The sequence below is a fragment of the Adiantum capillus-veneris genome, chromosome 4, assembly GCF_014529385.1.
Source record: "Adiantum capillus-veneris isolate H3 chromosome 4, ASM1452938v2, whole genome shotgun sequence".
NCBI lineage: Eukaryota > Viridiplantae > Streptophyta > Polypodiopsida > Polypodiales > Pteridaceae > Adiantum > Adiantum capillus-veneris.
In genome coordinates, this window is record NC_140934.1 from 39,270,808 (window position 1) to 39,282,864 (window position 12,057).

General features: G+C 40.4%; 1 pseudogene; it reads right to left on the minus strand.

Annotated features, from left to right (window-relative positions):
- Positions 1–58: 58 nt before the first annotated feature.
- Positions 59–8,099, minus strand: LOC147459007 (uncharacterized; annotated as a pseudogene).
- Between the last annotated feature and the right edge of the window lie 3,958 nt (positions 8,100–12,057).

Consider the following 12,057-nt stretch of genomic DNA (forward strand, 5'->3'; position numbering starts at 1 on the left):
ACATGTCATGCCTCTACACTTTAACAACAACAAGAAATGCTACGGTTCTATCTCATGACTATGAAGAGTCACACTCGTCATCAATAAAGACATTGCGCCTCTGCCACTTCTTGTGGGTGTCAAAATCGTATCGTATATCAGCAGCCATGGTTTTTGCAATCCCCTCAGCATAAACAAGCAACACACTTCCATACAAAAAGAAAAAGGTAAGTCTCACAATCCACATGTAAGTAATACATAACCTTCATCATTGAAACACAAGAAATCTCAAATTGTTGTTTGAATCATTATCCATAATTTTCAAATACTGAACAATCAATGATACCAAAAAGTGACAAAGTAGCATAAAAGTATGATGGAAACATAAAATAGTGGGGGAAAATGAAGTGTACGGTGAACTCTCACTAGTCATCAAAGGTGTTGACACGCGAAGGCATGTCATCCACATCATCAACATCAAGAGAGGTGGAGGCCCCCTCCCTGCTTCGCTTTTTAGGGCGAAGTAATGGTTGCACATAATCTGAAATCAAAGTGTCGTCATTGTTGACTGCTGCACACACACGCCCTATGCTTAAGCATGCTGCCAATACGGGCGATGTACCACATCCCAACTCCAAACAAAGACCTCCAGGCCTACAAAGAAGCTCCACAAAACATGCAATAAAAGAATGAATTCGTTGCAAGCCACCACGCCATGGCTCCCCGGATGATGATCTCGCTAGAGAAGACTCTAGAAGATGGTACATCATGTAAGAATCCAAAGGTTGCATGCCAAGTCGATTGAATAGCGGAGTGCTCTCAACCACAAAGCAAGGTGGTTGCATGCCAACCCTATGCACCATAAGTAGGAGAGAACAATGACACTACACCACCACATAGACAATTAGAACAATAAAAATAACAATAACACACCAAAATGAGAAACAAAAAATTTAATTATGTAGAAGAGCATTACCTCAATCCGACCACCAAAGCTATTACCATATCCATAAGCTCCATGATGAAGGACTACAATGTGACGATGAATAGTCATCTCTGATGCACGACAAAATCTCTCAACCCAGCCAATGGTATCTCCTACAAGAGGTTTCTAAAGTCACAATAGAAAACATACAACAAAAATATAGACAAGTATTGTATAAAATTGATATTGAAGTGTTATAGAATTGACATTTCATTACTTATTGCAGCTGACACGTGGAAAAGACTAGACCCAGCTTGGCCTATTCAAATGTATTTGTATATCATGTACATTTTATTATTCAAGTGCTCTTTTATGAGCTTTGGCCAATTATGACCGGCCGGCCAGTTTGTACTCACTTTGACCATTCAAGAATATATAAATTAAATACGTGCAAGAGAGAAATGGTCACTCTTGCACGGGGGGAGATTGCACCCAGTGCCTGTGTTCTTCTTCTCACCTCTCCTCTCTTCTCTCTCACCGTGCCGGCGTAGCACTCCGCTCTAGGAGGTGCGCCTGCACATGCTCTCTCGTTCTATCACGCTCTCTCTCTCTCTCTCTCTCTCTCTCTCTCTCTCTCTCTCTCTCTCTCTCTCTCTCTCTCTCTGTGTTCGAGTACGGTTTGATTATATTCTCACAGGCTTTGTCAGGTATGCATATTTGCGGTGTGTTGTTGTTTCTATCATTCTATCTCGAGGTATTTTGCAGGGACGCTACGTCTTCCGCTTGTAGCAGTGGTATTAGAGTGTAGGCTACGCTCCAAAGATTAAAGATAATCAACAACTAAGTACCTTGGTTTTCTTTAATGTTTGTAGAGTTTGTTATTTGCTTTCATTTGTAGTAATTAGTGTGATTGAACAAGACAGGTAGGGGTCTTGAAAATGAAATAGAATCCCTTCTTTGTTGTCGTAATATGGTGATTTGCAATGTAATTATGATAATTAAACATAATAATATATTAAAACTGACTCTTATGAGAATACTCATAAAAAGAAGAGATTGGAGATGTTTCTATATAGGGAAGAAATAGGGAGTACTTTATTCAGGGGATTAACATAGAGTAATAATGATTTTTCTTCTGAAAGCGTAGTAAGATGACGGTTTATGAGGGCAAGACGAGCAAGATAGGGTAGCAATTTGGATATTAAGCCCGTTAGGAAGGAGACGACTCAAAGAAGAAGGTGAGATTTATATATATATATATATATATATATATTACTCTCTCTCTCTCTCTCTCTCTCTCTCTCTCTCTCTCTCTCTCTTGTAGGGCTCTTGACTCTCGTCAGTCTACACACACCACCTAGGCGAATAGCAGCGAGTGCGAGCATGACTTATAGACAGGAAACCTCATTTGTCATAATGGGGAGAATGCATAGATGTAGGAAGATGAGACAAAAAAACAAAAAAAAACAAAACAAAACAAGAGATGCAACTTAATAGCAACCTCTGGCGTCAACGTCTACAACACCCTCACAAATGGAGAGAATCTCCATTGCAGCCCCTTGCCAATCCCGACACTTTTTCAAGCATGCGAAACTGGCTCTGTAACTCGCACAACCAGTAGCCAATCCCTTGCGTCCATATACTCCAGCCGTCCAAGTGGGTGGGCACGAGAGTGCATGCAAAGATAAAATAAATAAATAATAATAATAAAATGCTTTCCATCTCTCTCTCACTGCGAGTGAACAGTTGTACGCTCTCTCTGTGCTCAATCAACTAGTGACCATAGTCACCATCCTCAAGCTCAGCCAATTGTCATAAACACTAGCTTGGTTTCCGCTAGCCAACTGCCGTCCACGCTTTTGCCCCCACTCATCAACCCACCTCTGCATGAGCCACTAGTACTGATCGAAGGCTGAGGGCAGTCTGTAGGAAGGGAAGCAAACTGTAGTATGTTTCATTTTGCATGGCGGCACCCCTCGTAGCAAGTTGCATGCGCCGCTGGTGCCAAACACACTGTGGGTTGCAGTTGAAGCGGCCTGCAGTTGGTGCATGCACTCAACAAAAAGTAGTGGTGCTCCTGATCACACGCCGCCCACCTCACACCCAAACTCCCTTCTCATGAATGTAGAACACACAATCGACATACTGTTCTAACCATCTCTCTCTTCACTGGCGCCCATGTTTTTGAGGCTGCCGTCCCACTCTCTCTCTCCCATGCCGCCCACAGTTTAACTATCCCTGTATCTTACACACACATGGCGTCTCCAACCACTCCCTTACGGCTGTGATCGTCTGCCAACCCACACATGCAATACACGGGATCCTCCCACTCTCTCTCTCTCTCTCTCTCTCTCTCTCTCTCTCTCTCCTCAACCAAATCCCTAACTCTCTACAGCCGCCATGCACACTTTCGACGGAGTAGGAGTTGCATGCAGCAAAAAGGGTCACCACTCTTTTGCTATCTTTATTATGCATACTAGCGCCTAGTCTTGAACGCAGGAGCCGCTCTTCTCTCTCTCTCTCTCCTACCAATCAACTCCAGTCTGACTCATTCTCTCTCTGTCTCGCCAACCTGAAGTTGATTGGATCAGACCAGATGCATCCCCCACGTACCCATGCAATCATATCTCTCTTTTTGGGACCAAATTCTGGTCGCATCACGCATGCCGCATCACAAGATCATGCAATGCACTGGCAATACAAGTTGTGCTTGCATATTACGATGGGCAGCACAATAAGAAGAAAACGTGGCAGGGACTGCTTACAGAGGCGGACATTGAGGAAGCTCGGCAGCGGCCGCTGCAAGACTCAACGTCAGAGCATTGACTATACGGCTTGATGAATTTTTTTACTTTGCTTCATTTCAATTTGTACCCAGATTGCATGAGTGAGGTCCCATAGGCCTTTGGAATATGGTTAATATACTATTTCATTTCATTTCGCTCTCTCTTCTCTCTCCTCCTACGACTCCTTATAGCAGCGGACATTGAGGACGTTCTCCGGTGACCACTCCAATACTTTCTTTGGATGCCATACATCCACGGGCATTAATGATGATGAAGATGATTTCATTCGATTTCAGTCAGACGCTTTTCAACTTTTAGTTTTAATTTTTTCACTTTAGACATTTTGTTTCTGTACCCAAGCACTGGTTTAGATCCACAAGGATCGTATCAACTCGCATCACAAGTAATTTTACCTTTTGACGACATGTAATGTACCCTTTCATCTCACCTTGCTCTCCCTTTCTCTCTCTTCCTGCTCTCCCCGTACCACTACTGCAGAATTAATGGACATTGAAGACGCTCTTTTAGTGACTGATGTACTACTTCCTGCGACAACGCCCATTGTCGAGCATTCTCACGCATTGACCATGATGATGATCCTTTTAGTCTGATGTTTTTAAACTCTTAGTTTCTACTTCATTTTAATTTTGTACCCATATATTGGATTAGATCCACCCGGATTCAGTCCGTTTTGATCTCATCATTCTAAATGTTTAATTTCTACTCTCACACAGTCAAACATCTCCCTCTGTGAATGTCTCTCCTCGTGTTGCCCCACTCTAGCATAAACAACCTGAGGACTCTCATAACTCTAATTAGTGGTCTCACGCACTAAATAGACAATGCAAGTGGCTTCATACCTCATAGTATACTGGACGATGACATATGTGATGTAGCTTTATCTTTGTCTCTATACCCTAGCCTCTACTCGTATATCCCCCCCCTCAAATTACATTGACGATATTATGCCCCATCGATGATTACAATGTGACTAGATGATAATGAATGCACAAGTTCGACTAGAAGCATACTGAGGGATATTGATGAATGGTACAAATTTGCGGTGGGTAACAACACTAATTAAGGCAAAAAGTATTTGGAACACGACAACAAAATAATATGCTGGAGACGATCACAATCAATCTTCATAAAGTGATCATAAGACTTAGGCTTATATAACTCTAATATCTTCTGTGGATTTTTATGGCATGATTTGCATGATCTTTTTTCGGTACGTAGCACAATATTTTAAATCCTTGTGATACCTAGCAATGTTGTTAGCATTCTATTTTCAGTTGGTTAATGTTTTAATTAGCACAAGCTGGTACAAAATGTTCTATGCTCATACTCGTACTGCCAGCTTGCTCTTTTTGCCATTCCCTCTGTCAGCCGCGGTTGTCAAATGTCTTGCATTCCTCATTCGGGACTTAAAATTTGTAGGACTTACCAAATTGTGAAGATTTTATGGGTTTCTCTCCTCTTCGAATGGCTCATCATTTAATGAACAGTAGCACTGCTCAACCCCCCCACCTTTATTTGGTTTACCGTAATTTACAAGAAATTAAAATTATCTGTCTTGCTTGACTTCAATCAAATGATTTTTTTCATAATCTTCACTTGTTTTTGTTATATTTCTCTAACTCATTTAAGGATTCACAAAAACCGATGCAGACCATTATGTGAGGACATCAGATAAGTAATCTTTTAACTTTATTTTTCAAATTCATTCTTACGGCTTTCGTACTCATCTTCTCACTATATTTTATCGAGTTTTATGATACCTCCTACTCTGTTATCGATCCAATATCTATCCTCACCTAAACCTTACTACCTCCTGCTTAATTATATTAACTCTGTTATACAAGATTGTGCCAAGCTCCTAGTTATCTTTACTGACCATTTTCTCGATACGAATAATCAAGTAGCCACTCTGGATCCTGCTGGTATGTACCTCGACTACGTCACTCCTCTTTTTCTTTGCATTATATTTAAGGTGAATACTCAAACATTGCGAAGATTATGCCCTCTAATTGAATTCAAAGCAATTTTTGTGAGATAATTGTGTTGAGATGCTTTGTCAGTAAGCTATGCAGCTACTCATGCGACCTAAGGTGCTCTGGGATACTGCACAACCATTTGTAAATCCTTTGGTGATATACTACACTGTGATGTCGACAATGTAGTAAATATACTTATTTTTTTTCTCCTTTATGTCTTGTCTAGTCCATTGGTCACAAGAACACAGATTCTGGTTTAGGCAGTGTGTAAATGCTCATCCTAGTGTAGATTCGCTAATTTAGGTAGCACATTGATAAATTGCAGATTCATGATTTTTAAACTTATACAAAATGTAGATCCCCCGATCTAGGCAGCATTAGTGCAGATTCGACGATTTAGGCATCATGTCTTATTGGTGTAGATTCTCCGATTTAGGCAACACCAATCACAAAATCATGCTGCAGTGGCTGGCCACCATGGCAAACTGGTATGATTTTGTTACCCGGGTACATCATGAAAGTGATTTAATTTGGTCTTATATTGTGGAATTGGAAATGGATTGGGATTTGATACCACATGATTCTTTTATCACGGCAGTGTTTATGTGATGAGACTTGACATTATGAGATTGATGATGAGTGTGACCAATGATATCCTGATTAATCAGGGTATGACATATACTGCTTATTCTAGTGGTATGGGACACTAGAATAGGTAGTATGTGGATGACGGCAGGCATAACCAATGTGTATAATTATATGGATTTTATTTTACTAATTCAATCAGATTTCTAATCATTGTTTTTGGCAAGTATTGTTTGCAGATTTTTATCTTCGCAACTGAGGACAATTGCTTTCCAATGGAGACGTATGTTATAGAATTGACATTTCATTACTTATTGCTGCTGACAGGTGGAAAATACTAGACCCATCTTGGCCTATTCAAATGTATTTGTATATCATGTACATTTTATTATTCAAGTGCTCTTTTATGAGCTTTGGCCAATTATGACCGGCCGGCCAGTTTGTACTCACTTTGATCATTCAAGAATCTATAAATTAAATACGTGCAAGAGAGAAATGGTCACTCTTGCACGGGGAGAGATTGCACCCAGTGCCTGTGTTCTTCTTCCCACCTCTCCTCTCTTCTCTCTCGCCATGCCGGCGTAGCACTCCGCTCTAGGAGGTGCGCCTGCACATGCTCTCTCGTTCTATCACGCTCTCTCTCTCTCTCTCTCTCTCTCTCTCTCTCTCTCTCTCTCTCTCTCTCTCTCTCTCTCTCTCTCTCTCTCTCTCTCTCTCTCTCTCTCTCTCTGTTCGAGTACGGTTTGATTATATGCTCACAGGCTTTGTCAGTTATGCATATTTGCGGTGTGTTGTTGTTTCTATCATTCTATCTCGAGGTATTTTGCAGGGACGCTACGTCTTCCGCTTGTAGTTTCTCTCTTGCACGTATTTAATTTATAGATTCTTGAATGGTCAAAGTGAGTACAAACTGGCCGGCCGGTCATAATTGGCCAAAGCTCATAAAAGAGCACTTGAATGATAAAATGTACATGATATACAAATACATTTGAATAGGCCAAGCTGGGTCTAGTCTTTTCCACCTGTCAACTGCAATAAGTAATGAAATGTCAATTCTATAACATGAAGCACAAACCTGTCATAGATACCATGATCAACAACCAGCTAGAGTCTGACAAAGTCGAATATGCAATTTGCATGCCTGCACGAACATGCTCCTCACTACAAATACCCCAAAGGCACACAACAGGGGAGGCTTAGTGGGAACCACCAAAGGGAAGATCCAAAAAAATAAAATCAGCAGCCCATGCAACTGTTCTCCCACCACGCATGCACAAGGTCCCATCAAAGCGTGCAGATCCCATGTGCTCATGAACACGAATCCATGCCGGATGTCGAACACCGGCCCTAAAATCAGCAGCAATGGCTATGTAGTCCCTAGAAATGGCCATGCATCGTGAGTCAGACAATGAGGATAGAGAAGACAAGGAAATATCAACGATGTAGACAAAAGAAATGGTTTTCTTTGCAACAATCTCCCCATGAGATACTATGATACAAGAGGCTAAACAAAGTGAATTAACTCCAATAAATGAACATACAAACATCTGCATCGTAAGTAATAGCTCACCATGCTCTCGCTCCATGTTTTCATCCACCCTAGTCTCAACAATCACCTCCTTTCCCTTGTGAGAAGTATTTGTAGCTTAGAAAAAGAAAAAAAACACAATATCACCAGTATGTAAAACAAATAAGTTAAGAAAGAAGAGAGTTTAAAGCTCTTCAACAAATCATGGTTGAGTCTATTTTGAGTAACCATTTACCTGATATTACCTCATTCACTCTAGGAGGTAGAGGCACATCGACGGATGTGCCACCAACTCTCATAGTATCATGAAGCTCTCTCTCTCTCTCTCTCTCGCCAATACATGCCCAGAAGCCATGTCTATCCACCATGGGCATGTCTCCATCGTAGTGAGCTTATGTATGGAAGGGGAGTACATGCATTCTTCCCCAGTAGATAGTTGTGCCCACTGCTTAGCTAAGAATGGAATCCCTGGAAGAAAGCCTTTTCCAACCAAGGATAATAGAAATCTAAAACAATCAAACAAAATAGCATCACTACAAACTTTGTAATTATGAAAATCTTGAAATAAAAGTATGATGAGCTTGACCTATAGGCTAGCCGTTGAGATGCCATGTGTACTGTGTCCACTTTCTTCATAGCTTGCTTGTCAACATATTTTGTCTTAGCTTCAAGAGAGGTTTCCAAAGGAAAAATATAGGGTCGTGCTTCAAACTTGAGCTCCTCAAAGTAAGAGTCAAGAGAGAAATCATGAGGCAACAAAATACCACCAACAATGTTGGTTAATTCCTCCACAAACTTTGTGACCCTATCAAAAATCCTTTGTAGAAGGCCTTCTCTACGAATCCAACTACATAACAATGAAGATGAGAAAAAACTAAAACAATCACAAAAAACTAGCAATTGTACATCAAAGATTCTTGAATGTCAAAAAAACTTTACTTACATGCGATACACATGATCTCCTTTCTTTAAACCATAAGATGCTCTAGTAATCTTGTCTGCCTCAAGTAAGGAAATGCATAACAGTTTTCTCAAGACAGGAGCATCATGCATAGCAATCAAGTTCAGCTTCTCAAGCGTAGCCCAACTCTTAGGACCCCACTTGAGTGCAAGAACTCGAACCATCCAATCTGGTCCAAGATTCGGATCATCAATATTTAGCAACAACTGCAGTATTTGAGCAACGAATAAAAAACCAAGTTTGAACAACTATTACACTATGTGCAAAACACCTAAACAAAAATATTTCAACCACCTTTCCAACACGCTCTCCATATTTGAGTGCTAAATCATTCAATATCTTCTCCTCCTCTTTTATAAGTTCTTCATTTGTCGTTGTCTGCCTAGCTTGCTCTATTCTTTGGCTCAATTCCTTGGACATTTGAGCCCTTAACACATACTTAAAAATAAATAATTTGCAAAAAAATAAGCACATACTCTTTGGCTCAATTACTTGGATCTTTTATCCTTCAATACACAATTGAAAACACATAATTTTCAAAAAAACCAAACACAAGATCTTTCTTAAAAAGCAGGCCAAAGACACTTACATAGTATAAGATCTTTCCCAAGTATCGATGAGTAAGTGGATACCAAGGCTCCACACCCTTCGAGTATTTCTTACGGACAGCAGCAAATCAACTTTTGATCTTTTTCAGGAAGCCCAGTTACATAAGCTTCATGATCTGCTGCACAAATGTGGGAGCAGTTGACAAGTTGCAGCCTTAAAGGCTTGTGGACCTTGCAATGGTCTTGAGAAGTAGTTTTCTGGGTGATATGTGCTTATCGGTATTAACTTTTGTCTCAAATATTCTCGTGCGGCAGTATTTTAGTTGTTGCGCTCTCCATTTTGATTTGTAGATGCGATACACCTTTTTGCTTAATTTCAATGTTGATGGAAGGTTTTTGGCATGTGTTAGTGATAGAACAATTTAAAAATTATTTTTATATGTAGGGAGTGTCTCTAACCAATAAAAGTCCAAGATATATACAACTAATATATTGCACAAGGATATAAAAAAACATTGTAAGTTTTGCAAAGTATATGGTTTGCTCAATTTTGTTTCAAAAAAATTATAAGTTTTGCTCGGTTTCCCCCTTGTTCGATTTTATTTGCTCGGATTTTGGGATTCCCCCTCCCCCCCCAAACATCACCACTAAAAAGTGTTGCAGTTCCAGAAAAACTCAATAAAAATTTACCACTTTTTAGTGGTGCTAAAGTGGTTTAGCACCACTAAAAAGTGGTTAAGAATGCTTCACCACTCCCCCTGAACATCACCATTAAATGGTGTTGCAGTTCCAAAAAACCTGTTGCAATAACACAATAAAAATTTAACCATGTTTTAGGGGTTTAGCACCACTAAAAAGTGGTTCTGAGACATTCAGAAGTGTAGAGACATGTATAGTGCAGAGACATGTAAAGTGCAAGAACTTATGTATATTACAACAATTATCTAGAAACGTCTACATATCCACCAGGAATGTACAATATATAACGTTTCTTAAATTGCAGATGTACAATATCATTCACCTCCATTTATAACAAAGTGCTCAAAGACTAGACTCGAAAGTTCATCTTTGGGATTGTTGATGGGGTTTGCCTTTGTATACTCCAAGGAATTGGGGGTTAGTGCCCATCTGCACAGCCATGGAAATAGTGTGCGCGTGAGGTAATCAGGGTCTTGGTCTTCATCAAGAGGATCAAAGGTGGTGAGGCGGTCCGGGGCGGGCAACAAGAAGAGCAACCTCTAGACACCCTTCAAGGCTCCCGTGCTGCTCAATGGGGCTGGGGCACAACACAACACAAACCAAAACAACAAACCCACAGCCAAATCCCAACTACACAAGGGGCACCACCTAGTTTAAGAGCGAACTAGGACGCAAAAGAGGAGAATCGTTAGAGCAACCCACAAACAAGCAAGGAATTTACACTAACCCTAACACCAATGGAACACTCTCACACACTAAAACACGAGAGAGAGAGAGAGAGAGAGAGAGAGAGAGAGAGAGAGAGAGAGAGAGAGAGATGGTGTACAACTTAGCTTCAACTTTATAGAAAGCTTACTCTCTCTTTACAACCAAGATAGAACTGGCGTGTGCTACGCTCAATCTAGTGTGAAATGGTATAGTGATGTCTTTTACAAGGAGGAATGGGTTCTATTTATAGGTTTTAAAAGCCTTGATTAGGATTAAGCCTAATCAATTTTATTAGGAAAGATAAAGGATTATGAATTTTTATGAATTTCAAATGAGAATGGGGTCTCTCTTTTCTCTTGAGTCACATGGATGTGGGCTCAAGTAAGAGAATTATTGATGTGGTGAAAGGAGAGAAACTTCCATGGGAGTGAGTGAATTTGGTTTACTTGTGCGGTTGCCTACTCCATATGTTGATAGTGTGGGTGCATTTTTACAAGAGAAGTTAGTTGTTAGTGGTAATAATCACTAGAATTGTTAGTGATACATTTACAATGGGTAGGATGAGTTGATTTGATGAAGGAAGAGGGGTGAATTAAAAGAGAATCATTGAGATGGTGAAGCTTTGAAGAAGCTTGAACTCACCCTTGTGTAGATTGTGGAAAAAATGACCGCTGGTCTTCTTCTTCTTCTTCGCTTCTTTACGCCGTTGCCACGGTTGACCACCACGATGAAAAGAGGATTTGTTGATGAAAAATCCTCAATTTGCAGAAGTTATCATGGTTAAGATGCTGAATTTTAGATATTTTTAGGAGAGGTAAATGAAATTGTAACATAGAAGCAATAGAGAGAGACATGGAGAGGGTGTATGTATGTAGAGGTTCATAAAAGAACTATAGGGATGAGAGAGAAGGGTAATGGTGAAGAGGGTGGGAGAAGCCATGGAAATTGCAGGTTTGAGTGAGGGAAGGAGAGGGAGGGATGTGTAAGAGTGAGTAGGTGTGTGGAAGGGTGAGAGCAGACTAAGGGCTACTTGTGAGAAAAGTGGGCAGATTGGGGTCCACTCAAAAAATCATAGCTCACTGATGGTAGCTCCAAAAATCATGAAAAAATTTGAGGTGATAATTCAGAGCGTGGGCTACATTTTCTATTTTGACCACCATCCAAATTTGGAGTGGCGATAGGTGCCAAAATTCTCACCAAAAAGCCTGTTTTTATGCCTGCAAAAGTCTTTTAGTGGCCCCCTCCTTTGTTGAATTTGTACAATGCATCCAAGAGTGAGCCCCTCCTTTGTCATATTATAATACAAAGCATCCAAGTTGCCCTTGACCCATGCATGGAGGA